Here is an 11,596-nt window from a genome sequence, read left to right as displayed (position 1 = left end):
TATATTAAACCAATTTATCTTTCTTAATTCTATTTTATTATTTTTAAAGTTTTTATGTGGTAATATATACAATACAAAATTTTCCAGTAACCATTTATATGTGTACAATTTAGTGACAACAATTACATTGACGATATTATGCCACCATCACCATCATCCATTACCAAAACATTTTCAACACAGCAAACAGAAACTCGGTGCCCACTAAGCATTAACTTTCTATTCCTACCGCTCCACATCCCCCAACCCCTATCTACTTTATGTCTCTTTGAGTTTACTTATTTGAGATACTTCACGTAAGTGGAACCATACAAACTTTTTCCTCTCCTATGTGCCTTATTTTACTCAGCATGATGTCCTCAAGATTCATCCTGTCTTGTAGCATGCATCAGAACTCCATCCCTTTTAATGTCTGAATAATATTCCATTATTATACATTATGTGCATATGCTGTATTTTGTTTATCTCTTCACCTGTTGGTGGACACTTGTGTTGCCTCCACCTTTTTGCTATCGCAAATGATGCTGCTGTAAACATTGGTGTGCATATATCTGTTGAAGTCCCCGTTTTCAATTGTTTGGGGGTATATACTGGAAGTAGAATTGCCGGGTTATATGGTTAGACTATATTTAACTTTTTGCCACAGAAAATGGTTACGTTTGAATGCATGATTTCTGTTCAGCCAAAAATAAAACAGAATGAATTAATGGGAAGAAAACATGGTTTTTCGTGTGCAATGCATGAAAATCAAAAGATTAATATCATTCATCATAAATGAACCCTTAGAAATCAGTAGCAAAGTAACTGTTTCCTAAGAGAAATGAAAACACTCCAAGAAAAATGAGAACAGAGGAAAGTGGCATACGATAAGCTATTGATGATATGATGATGATCCAGCTTGATGTTCTTTGTAATATCACCTTATCAAAAATTAAAAATACTGATACATAACATTTGTACAGTTGTAGGAAATAGGGGACTCGCATTCACAAACACTGGGAGAGAGGACTGATGGGGACTGCTTTATATTAAGGGGGAATTCTGGATTTCCACTCAAATTATTAATTTTGCATATCCTTTGCCCCAGCAGTTTCGATTCACAGGTATATTTAACTTTTTGAGGAGCTTCCAAACTGTTCTCTAGAGCAGCCCTGCCATGTTACATTCCCACCGACAATGTCCCGTTCTACACTGGTAATTTTCCATTTTTTAAATAACAGTCATCCTAGTGGGTGCGAAGTGGGATCTCATTCTGGTTTTGATTTGCGTTTCCCTGATGATTAATGATGGTGAGCATCTTTTCATGTGTTCATTGTCAACTTGTATATCTTCTTTGAAAAAAGTGTCTATCCAAGTCTTTTGCCCACGTTTTCATTGGCTTGTTTGTCATTTGGTTGTTGAGTTGTTGCAGGTCTTTAAATACACTGGACATTAAGCCCTTGTCAGATACAGCCTTAATTTTTAAATGAATGAACAAAACAGAAGTCCTACTAGAACTTGGTATACTCCCCTGGACTGTCTGAACCCACTTTGCAGACCCTCTGACCTTGGTTACACACAATGCTAATGCATTCGCCCCAGCAGACAAGATTTTTATTTAACCCAATTACTATGGCGCAAAGAAAGATTCATTTCAAATAAGGAAATAAGCAAATACTTGCTTTGCACATTTCTGCTTGTGTCCCCATGAGCCAGCAGCTCTGTGCACATGTGACTCACTGCTCCCTCTGCAGACGCTGCATTTTCAGCACTGTTGTCTTCATGCAGGGAGAGCAGACCACCTATGATCAAGGAAAGCCACCTAAAAATTAAAAAATACACCAGGAACATACAAAGATGTTCATGGAATTAACTTTCCAGGCCTTAGAAGTAAATTCTCATGGGCTTCATAGAAAAGAATTCAAGGCTTTATCTTGGATCAATTTTAAAGTCAGGCACAAAAACTGCTCTCTGAAATTATTTAAAGGATTTTCATTTTTTTTTTCTTTGTAGTCCAGAATTCCGTTGAAAGGCAAAAATTTTTAGAGGAAAATTCCTAACAATTTTATTACAAATATTAGCATTAATATTAATGAATTAATTAATAATTCATAAAACCATCCTGGCTCCTCTCGAGGTTAATTTTTCAATGTAAACTTGTTGTTGAAGAATAATCCACCTATGGAAAAGTGCACAACTGTAAGCCTGATACAGTTCACAAAGTTAATGTGTCCACGTAAACAGCTCCCACATCAAAACAGGCTTCCCACCCCACAGGATAAAACCCATGCGCCCTTCTAGCCTCCAGCACCACGGACTGGTTTTACCAGATTTGACCTTGCAGTGGAATCACGCCGTCGGTGATCTTTGTGTCTGGCGTCTCTCCACGGCATTGCTGTCAGATACGTCCACACTGTCTTGTGTGCCGTTGTGATGCCTCATTCTCATTGCTAAAAGTACGCTACCATGTATGGATGATGCCCCTACTGAAGGCCTTTTGGACAGTTTCCAGTTTGGGGCTATTAGGAAGAAAGCAGCTCTCACCATTCCTGAGCATGGCTTTTTGTGGATATATGAGCGCATTTCTATCAGGTGTATTTGTGCAAGAGCACAATTTATGTAAGCTTACCTTATATAAGTTCACCTCCTCTAGCTGGAAAATAATTTAAAAACTAAGAAGAGGGGACGTGGGATGAGGAGTTCTGGAGGAGAGGAACAAGGCTATCCAAAAGACCATCTTTTTCTGAGGTCTTTAAAATTTGGGCACATTAAACGACCATGGTCAGTGAGGGCTGCGTTCTTCCTAACATTTTAGGAGCTGACTTCACCTGGGCAATGGCAGCGGGAAAAGAGAAGAAAGTCTAAGAACTCTCTTCTACAGGTACCATGCAGTCTTCAGGAACTTACAAAGGCTTCAGCCAAGCCTCCCGAGCAGAGCCCATGCCTTTATGTACATCCAGAAATAATCCAGAAGTGGTCAGATCTGAGACCTCTGCTCCAGATTACTTACCAAAATCACCTACCCTGACTGTGTGTCAAGTGTTAAGACCCTTCTCTGTTTCTATTGCACCTTCCTGCCATGCTGTGTATAGACTTTACTAATATTTGAGTAGCATTTGATTTTAGACCCTGAACAATCTTAACTGAACTCATAGAGTTAGGTTTTCACAGTCTCAATTAATTTTTTTAACTTTTATTTTAAAATACTTTGAAACTTACAGGACAGTTAAAAAAAAATAATACAAATTCCATACAGAAATCTTCAAAATACTGCTACCCCTCCGGATTCCTAGATCCACCAATTTTAATACTTTGCTACATTTGTTATATCGTTCTATCTACCTATCTAATTTTAATACATTTTCTGAACAATTGAGTGTAGGTTGCATACATCACACTCCTTGAACACTTAATACCACATGTGTATTTCCTAAGAACAAGGACATCACTTATGTATAATCACATTAAGTGCAGTTGCCAGTTGCAAGAATTTAACACTGACATATTCCAATTTTTTTCATACATTCCAATAATATCCCTTTGGACCTTTTTCTCTCCTTTGCTAGGTCCCATTCAAAATTATGTCTTGCATTTAATCGCCATTTTCTCTTTATTTGCTCTTTCTTTTCTTTTCTTTATTTTAATTATGGGAATGTATATACAATATAAACTTTTCCATCTGTTGGGGATTGAATCATGCTCAGCCCCCACAAAGGCATGTTCAATTCCCAATCCCTGTTCCTGTGGGTGTGAACCTATTTGTAAATAGGACCTTTGATGCTGTTACTGGCTAAGGTGTGCCCAAACTGAGTGAGGGTGGGGTTTAATCCAATATGACCGAAGTCCTTATAGGTAGTGGAAATTGAACACAGAGAAAAACCACAGGAATCAATCAGAAGCTGGAAGCCGATGGAACCAGGAAGAGAAAGGAGAAGATGCTGCCATGTGCTTTGCTATGTGATGGAAAAGCCAAGGACCAAGGATCACCAGCAGTCAGCCCCAGAGTGCCACAGTCTTCTGGGAGAAAGCATTGCCTTGCTAATACCTCAATTTTGGACTTCTCCTAGCCTCAAAACAGTGAGACAACAAATTCCTTTTGTTTCAGTCAACCCATTGCATGGTATTTTTTTTGGCAGCTGGGAAACAAAGACACTATCTCAGCCACTCCAAAGTATAGCATTCAAATGGATTAATCATACCCCTACCATATCCTCACCACCTTCCATTACTGAATCTTTCCCATTTCCCCAAATAGAAACCCTAAACCAATTATGCATTAATTCCCCATTCCCTTACTCCCATCCCTCAACCTGTACTCAACTTTCTTTCTCTGTGAGTTTGCATATTCTCTCATATTTTCTTTGTAGTTACCATGGGGCTTAAATTTAACATCCTAATTCTATAAAAATCTCATTTGCTTTGATATCAAATTAACTTCAATAGGATACACAAACTATGTTCCTGTACCCCTCTGTGCCCTCCTTCATATAGTTCTTGTCCAACTTACATGTTTTTACATTTATGAGTCCAAAACCACTGATTTATCATTAGATTTTATGCATTTGCCTTTTAGATCCTGTAGGAAGTAAAAAGTAGAATTTGCAAACCAAAAATAAAACAGTACTGGATTTATATTTACCCATGCTGTTACCACAGATCTTATTTCTTCTTGTGCTTTCGATCTATTGTATTGTCCTTTCCTTTCAACTTGCTGAACTCTAGCATCTCTTATAGGGCTAGTCTAGTGGAGATGAATTCCCTCAGCTTCTGTTTATTTGGGATCGTCTTAATTACTCCCTCGTTTTTCCCCCCTGCCATTCTAATTTATTAAAATGAGTAAATTTACAGCTTTATTTGTATACAGGAAAGTGCACAAGAGAAAATAAGTACATACAAAACAGCTACATGGCTGAATACACTTTTAAATATTCAACTACCTAGAAATGATTGGCTCCAATTTAGCAATTCAGTATTTGGACATTTAAAATGCTATGTCATCCAGGGTGAAAATCTCCCTGGCAGCGTGGGCGATGACTCCCAGGGATGAGTCTGGCCCTGGCACCATGGGATCAACAATGCCAACCTGACCAAAAGGGGGAAAAGAAGTGTAACAAATAAGGTATCTGTGACTGACAGTTCAAATAGAGTTGAGAGGCTACTCTGGAGGTCACTTTTACACAAGCTTCAGTTAGACGTTGCTACCCACTATAACTTGCCAAACTCCAACCAGAACCATTCTTGCCAATCCTAAAGAACACCTAGGGCAATATATAAGATTCTACAAAGTTTCTATGCTCTGAAGTAACTTTCCAGAAACCTACAACCTCCAAATGGGTCCCTGGACCCAACAAGTCCTGAAATGCAAAGGGGCCAGTCTCTCCAGAGCATCAACTAGTTCCATCCCCCTATCCCATATTATTGACAGCCCCTTCCAAACATGAAAAAGTTAGAATGACCATATAGCCCAAACACCCCTAAAAAGTGGAGACAGATCAAAGGAAAGGGTGGAGTTATACAGAGGTCGGGTTTAACAAATGAGTATGATTGCTCAATCATTATCTTAATATTTCTTTTGGTCTCCAGTATCTTAGAGCAGCTAGAAGTAAAAACCTAAAATTGTGGAATTGTAACCCATGCCAAACTCTGAAATCTGTTCTACAGCTAATTGTTGCGCTGTGCTTTGAAATTTATTGCTTTTTTGTATATATGTTATTTTTCACAGAAAAGAAAAAAAGTCCATTCTGATGAATATATATATACATATATTCTAGCTAGAAAGAAAAATCTGAGATGATGGAATGATAGCTCATTACAAAGTCTGGGATCTGTCCTGTAACAACTTGTTGAAGAATGCTTTGAAAATTACTGCTTTTTTCTTTCTTTGTTTTATATATATATTATGCAATTTTTTTATGATTCCCTTCCATTTATTTCATCATCAGTATAAAACCAGATTTTGTAAATTTTTTCTTGTTTTATTGGTTTAAAATAAAGGGTCAGCGCTGCTGATAATTATTCAGTTACATTAAGCTTAACAGTGGTTTTCTGCTGAAATAAAGATTAAGATCAGTTTTTCCAAAACCTGGTCATCACCTGGGAAGCTTTATAAAATTATGAATTCCTGGGTCCTATGATCTGCCTTTACACATCCCCCTAAATGTTTTTAGTGCAGCTGATCTAGCACCAGTGTTTAGACCAGCATTTGGGAACCACTGCTGATGGTCTAAGCAACTGTTTATTTTTTGCCTTTTGTATACTATTAATTCTTTTTCAGCTTTTAAAAATTAATTTAAAAATTTTTTATATTATGCAATTTTAAAAGTTTAAAAAAATACTATGTCAAGTCTGTGTTTATAATGATTGAGTAGGAAGCCAGATGGAAGATTACGCCGTGTGTCCAACTCTTACCATTAGACATATAACCACAGGACCTTAGCTTGGATTACTTTGAGTTAATCAATAGAGCTTCAAGAGGTCCCCTTAGACCCTAGCAGTCCCCTTCTTCCGTCTAAAAGTGCCATTATATGTGGCTGATGAACATCCACCAGAACCTGAGCATTAAGGTTAAAATACAACATTTAAAAATCTAATACTTAAGAATAGTTCATTTTGGCAAGAACATACTGTTTAGACTTATGCTAACAGTAGGACTGAAAATGAAATAGGAAAGTTTCTGCTCTTAGGAGAGGAATAAATGTAGACATTAGATTTTAAGTTGCAACCACAAATACTTGAGATACCACTTTTTTCCCACTTCTCGTCCTACTACCTTGGAGACTGTGGCTTCAAGAAAGTTTTCCAGTTACTTGATAAACAGCTAGTACCCTCCCCAAAGAAGCATCTAACCTGCTTGGCACATTATCTTTAGCCCATTTAGTGATGGATTGCTTTTCAGAATACAACAGTCCTTTATTGCTGGGTTGACGTCAGTTTATCCTTTCCATTAACTGCCCTTCTAGGACTTCAGCTCAAGAGGATGACCTTTTATTCCATAAGAAGGATAAACATTGTGTCCATTTGCAATTTAATTACTGAGAAGGTAAGAGGCTCCAGATTCCTGAATTCTTAGAGTATTTTTCCTCTAGAAACTTGTTGCAAATGAAAGGGAGGTAATGCTGTAAGAACTCAGGAACGAAGTTGACTGAAAAGAGAATCAGGAGGCCTAGCAGAGAAGGGGTGCCTGCTTTTCCCTCATTTGCAATAGCTAGCAAGAGACTGGGGAAAAAACAGTCTTGCCCTAGGAAGAAAACTGAATTTGAGAACATCTTCTAGATTCCAAAATACCTAAGAAGTTAGACTTGCTGCAATTTTACTTTAAAAATTCTCTGTGATGGCCTGAAGCAAGATTTCTTTTAAAAGGTGCCTCGGTCTACCACAATCTGTAGGTTTTATACCCTAAAAGCAGAACCACAAATAACGTTGAATGGTGAAGTTTTGAAAATTTATTCAAAGCAATGATATAGTATTACTGGACAAAGGCTGTGGATTATTTTGCTCGATGTGCTCAAGAGCCAATTCCTGAGACACCAGGGCTTCAAAGAGAGAAAGAGTTTATTTCTAGGTGCATAGTAGGCGATCCGATGGCCTAAAGGCCCAAAATCTGTCTCCCCGAACTGCAGTAATTGGGTTGTTTTATCCGAGAAAAGGTGGGCAGGGTTTAGGATAATGAGCACGGTGGCCCCAGATGATATAATTAGAGGGGATCTGATTATTGAGCATGCACAGATTGATTACATGCTTATCACAGAATGTATGAAAGAAAATGGCAGAATGAGGTCTAGGTGATTTGTAGGTTAAAGGCTAAGTTACTCTGCATGTCAGCTGGGCCCACTTAGGTTAAATCCAGTCCTCAGTCATCGAGATAATTTGGGGCTTGGGTTGGGTTAGTTCCCGGTGGACCCAAGACCCTTCATTAACAAACATTAGGGGCTATCTTTAGTGAGGACAAGACCCTCAAGTTGAAAAACTGGATAACTAGGGACAGATGAAGGTTAGTCACAAGGGTTTTACAATCACAGGGGCAGAAGGTAAGGGCTATGCAATCATGACCAGAGATCAAGGCAGCTGGACGACAGTTCAGAGATTGCAAGTATTTCCCAGTCTGCTCCGACATGCCAGAAAGCAAAAAGGAATATTTATATAGCAATTCAGTAATCAAAATCATCCCTTAAATCCTGACTTCTCGGTTACAATAGGGCCTTTAAACCACGGTGGGAGATGGTGAGCGTGATGGCGAGTCTCAGCCAGCTGGTGTGCTTGGAGGGCCTGAGCCTCCAGCTGCTCCCACCTGCGATTGGCCCCACTAAGAAGCCCATCCTTGGAGTATTAATGCAAAAAGATCTATAGTAAGAGGATGCAGAACCTTGGAAAATACTGTATCGTTGTATCCTATGTAAAGTATCGAGGTTGCAGGTGCCAGAGTGGTACCAGTTAAGACCTGATCTTCCAAACAGATTATGAAAAGCTTTTCAAATATATTAATGGGTCCTTCTCCCTGGAGGAGGAGGTGTTAACCTCAGGGACTCAGATTATGCCCAGGTAGCCAAAATATTTTACAATTTGGCCATACCAGCTTTAATGATGGAAGCTATTTTCTCTTTGGGGTACATGCCTTGCATTTAAAGAGCTTTCATTTCTGGTTAGTGGAGAAATCTTAACTCACACAGATATTCTTATAATCAAGAAATTAGGATTTAAGGGATGATTTTGATTAGTGAATCATATTCCTTTTTGCTTTCTGGGGTATTGGAGTAGACAGGGGAAAACCTGAAATCCCTAAAAACTATAGTTCAGCTGGCCTGATATCTGAAATGACTGTAAAAGCCCTTGTCTTGTGCCTTCTTACTCTAAGAGCTGTTACTCCCTTTATCTGGTCATTTTCTTATAGGGCAGAGGCCCTAAGCCTGATGAAGAATTTGAAGTCAGCCATTATCTAGCTTCAGCCCCGGATATTTGTAAATCGTATGGGCTACTAACTCTGCTATTAAAAGATTATTTGTCTCCCTTTTGGCTCACACCTTCAGTACTGAAATGATAGCTCTGGTCCCCGACCTTTCAGCTTATTTTCTCCTATTGAAATAATAATGATAACACTGTCTCCTTTTCTGCCTTGAACCTGCTATCCAAAATGACCTCATCTCCCCTTGCCAAAATCCTTAAAAACCTTGAACCCCCTAAACTTGCAGAGACAGATTTTGGGCCGATAGGCCATACGTGCTTCTACTATGAGCCTAATAATAAACTCTTTCTCTCTTTGGAACCCTGGTGTCTCTGGAATTGGTTATTGAGCATGTTGGGCAAAAGAACCCACAGCCTTTGTCTGGTAACACTCTTGCAACAGCAATGGCACTGAACTTTGACTGCAATGCATAGCAGATGTTCCAGAATTTTCCTGGTGATGTGTTGCTGGCATTAGCAGTAGAACCTCTGACTACAGATTTCCACAAGTGGAATCTCTCCATGACGAATTTTACGGCAAATGAAAAGTTGAAGTTTTTCAATGTTTTAACCTCAAATATAGTTAACAATGTTGAGTTTATTTCAACAATGGAAGGATGTGAATATCCAATCTATGGTGTCCAGTGGCATCCAGAGAAAGCACCTTATGAGTGGGGGAATAAAAGAGGCATTTCCATTCACCTGAAGCTGTGAAGACCACATTTTATATGGCAGAGTTCTTTGTTAGTGAAGCTCTGAAAAACAGTCATCACATTGATTCTCAAGAGGAAGAGAAGGCAACACAGATTTATCACGTCCGTCTGACTCACACTGGAAATGTCTCTTCAATTCAGCAAAATTGTATGTTTGATTGAAAGCCTTTCATGTGTTACTAGAACTTTGGGTAATTCATGATTCATCTATTATAATAACTTGCTATTCATCGCAATAATGGAAAGCCACAGAGATTCCTTTTCTGCGATATAACTGCTTTTATATTCAGTCTATGATGATTTTTATCACATTTGATAATCAAACAGTGAGGGAGATTAATAACTAGAGTGTATTTCATGTATCTCAGAGTGTATCTGAAGAGTGGAAAAAAATAAATTTGTTGAAAATACAGACAACAACAACAAAAGTATGATATATATCAAGAGGTCTGTGGTAGTTGCATCTCCCAATTAGAGGGAACATGGTAGAGTATTCTGGAAGGTTCGAGGGACACCATAGGCAAGGGCTCAAGTAGGGAAATTGCTTCATTTACATTTAAGCTAGAGAGTTTAACTTCTGAATTTATTTAAAGCTATAATCTCAGTTTAACTTTAACCTAGACAGAAAGTGACTTTCACATTTTACAAGTGAAAGAGATAGCAAGAAATAAGGCGGGGTTTGTTCATATGAAACTTAACCCCACAAAGGATACTTAGGTCTACTTAAAATTTAGACCTAAGAGTCACCCCCAAGAGAGCCTCTTTTGTTGCTCAGATGTGGTCTCTCTCTCCAGCCAACATGACAAGCAAACTCACCACCCTACCCTTGTCTACATGGGACATGACTCCCAGGGGTGTGGACTTTCCTGGCAACATGGGACAGAAATCTAGAATGAGCCGAGACTCAGCATCAAGGGATTGAGAAAACCTTCTCGACCAAAAGGGGGAAGAGTGAAATGAGACAAAATGTCAATGGCTGAGAGATTCCAAACAGGGTCGAGAGGTTATCCTGGAGGTTATTCTTACGCATTAAGTAAATAACGCCATGTTTCTTGATGATGACTGAATAATGATAAAGCTTTAACAATGTGACTGTGTGATTGTGAAACCTTGTGTCTGATGCTCCTTTTATCTACCTTGTCAACAGACGAATAGAACATATGGAACAAAAATAAATAATGGGGGAACAAATGTTAAAATAAATTTAGTTTGAAATACTAATGAAAGCGAGGGGTAAGGGGTATGGTATGTATAATCTTTTTTTTCTTTTTCGTTTTATTTCTTTTTCTGTTGTCTTTTTCTTTTTCTGAATTGATGCAAATGTTCTAAGAAATGATGAATATGCAACTAAGTGATAATATGGTGAATTACTGATTATATATGCTAATGTTTTAGCACGTTAAATTTTTTTAATTAATAAATAAATTTTAAAAATAAAAAAGAAATAAGGCAACAGGTATGTCAAAGCTGGAACAGGGGCAGAGGTCAGGATGGGTCTGGCTGTTAGCTTTGTCCTTGACTGCTAAAAAAGCCAACCTTTTTGATCCTCTGGATCACCAGGATACCAAGTTCAGACGTTTTGCAAATGGATTTCCAAAAGGATCCCTAAATACCTCAGGAGCTGCAAGCTGAGGAGCCACAGGGACCTGTGGTGATGAAATGAAGGAACCTTTAGACAAAGGGTTCTCAAATGCCTGGTTAGCAGATTTGGTGACTAGCACGGCGCGCTCTCTGGAAGCTGACTCATGGTTCATTTATTTTACTCAACAGTTGATCAGCACCAAAGTCATAATGGTTTGCATTATCTTGAGGAATTCCAACTTTGCTGTGAAAATAACTGGAGAAGGCACTACACCTCTCAGAGGAAGGCTGCTCTCCCTTGCGGATACAATCGGTGAAAGCTGCAGTTGTAAATCCTTACATATTTTCTTTCATTTCCTTAACTTCTTTATCCCCCAGTGGGTTAA

General features: G+C 38.5%; 1 pseudogene; it reads left to right on the top strand.

Moving 5' to 3' along the window:
* Nucleotides 1-8,208: 8,208 nt before the first annotated feature.
* Nucleotides 8,209-9,791, top strand: LOC143648108 (gamma-glutamyl hydrolase-like; annotated as a pseudogene).
* The last annotated feature ends 1,805 nt before the right edge of the window (nucleotides 9,792-11,596 follow it).

This window comes from Tamandua tetradactyla, chromosome 10 (genome assembly GCF_023851605.1).
Source record: "Tamandua tetradactyla isolate mTamTet1 chromosome 10, mTamTet1.pri, whole genome shotgun sequence".
Taxonomy (NCBI): domain Eukaryota; kingdom Metazoa; phylum Chordata; class Mammalia; order Pilosa; family Myrmecophagidae; genus Tamandua; species Tamandua tetradactyla.
Note: the sequence above shows the minus strand (reverse complement) of the source record. Positions and strands in the feature narration are given on the sequence as shown.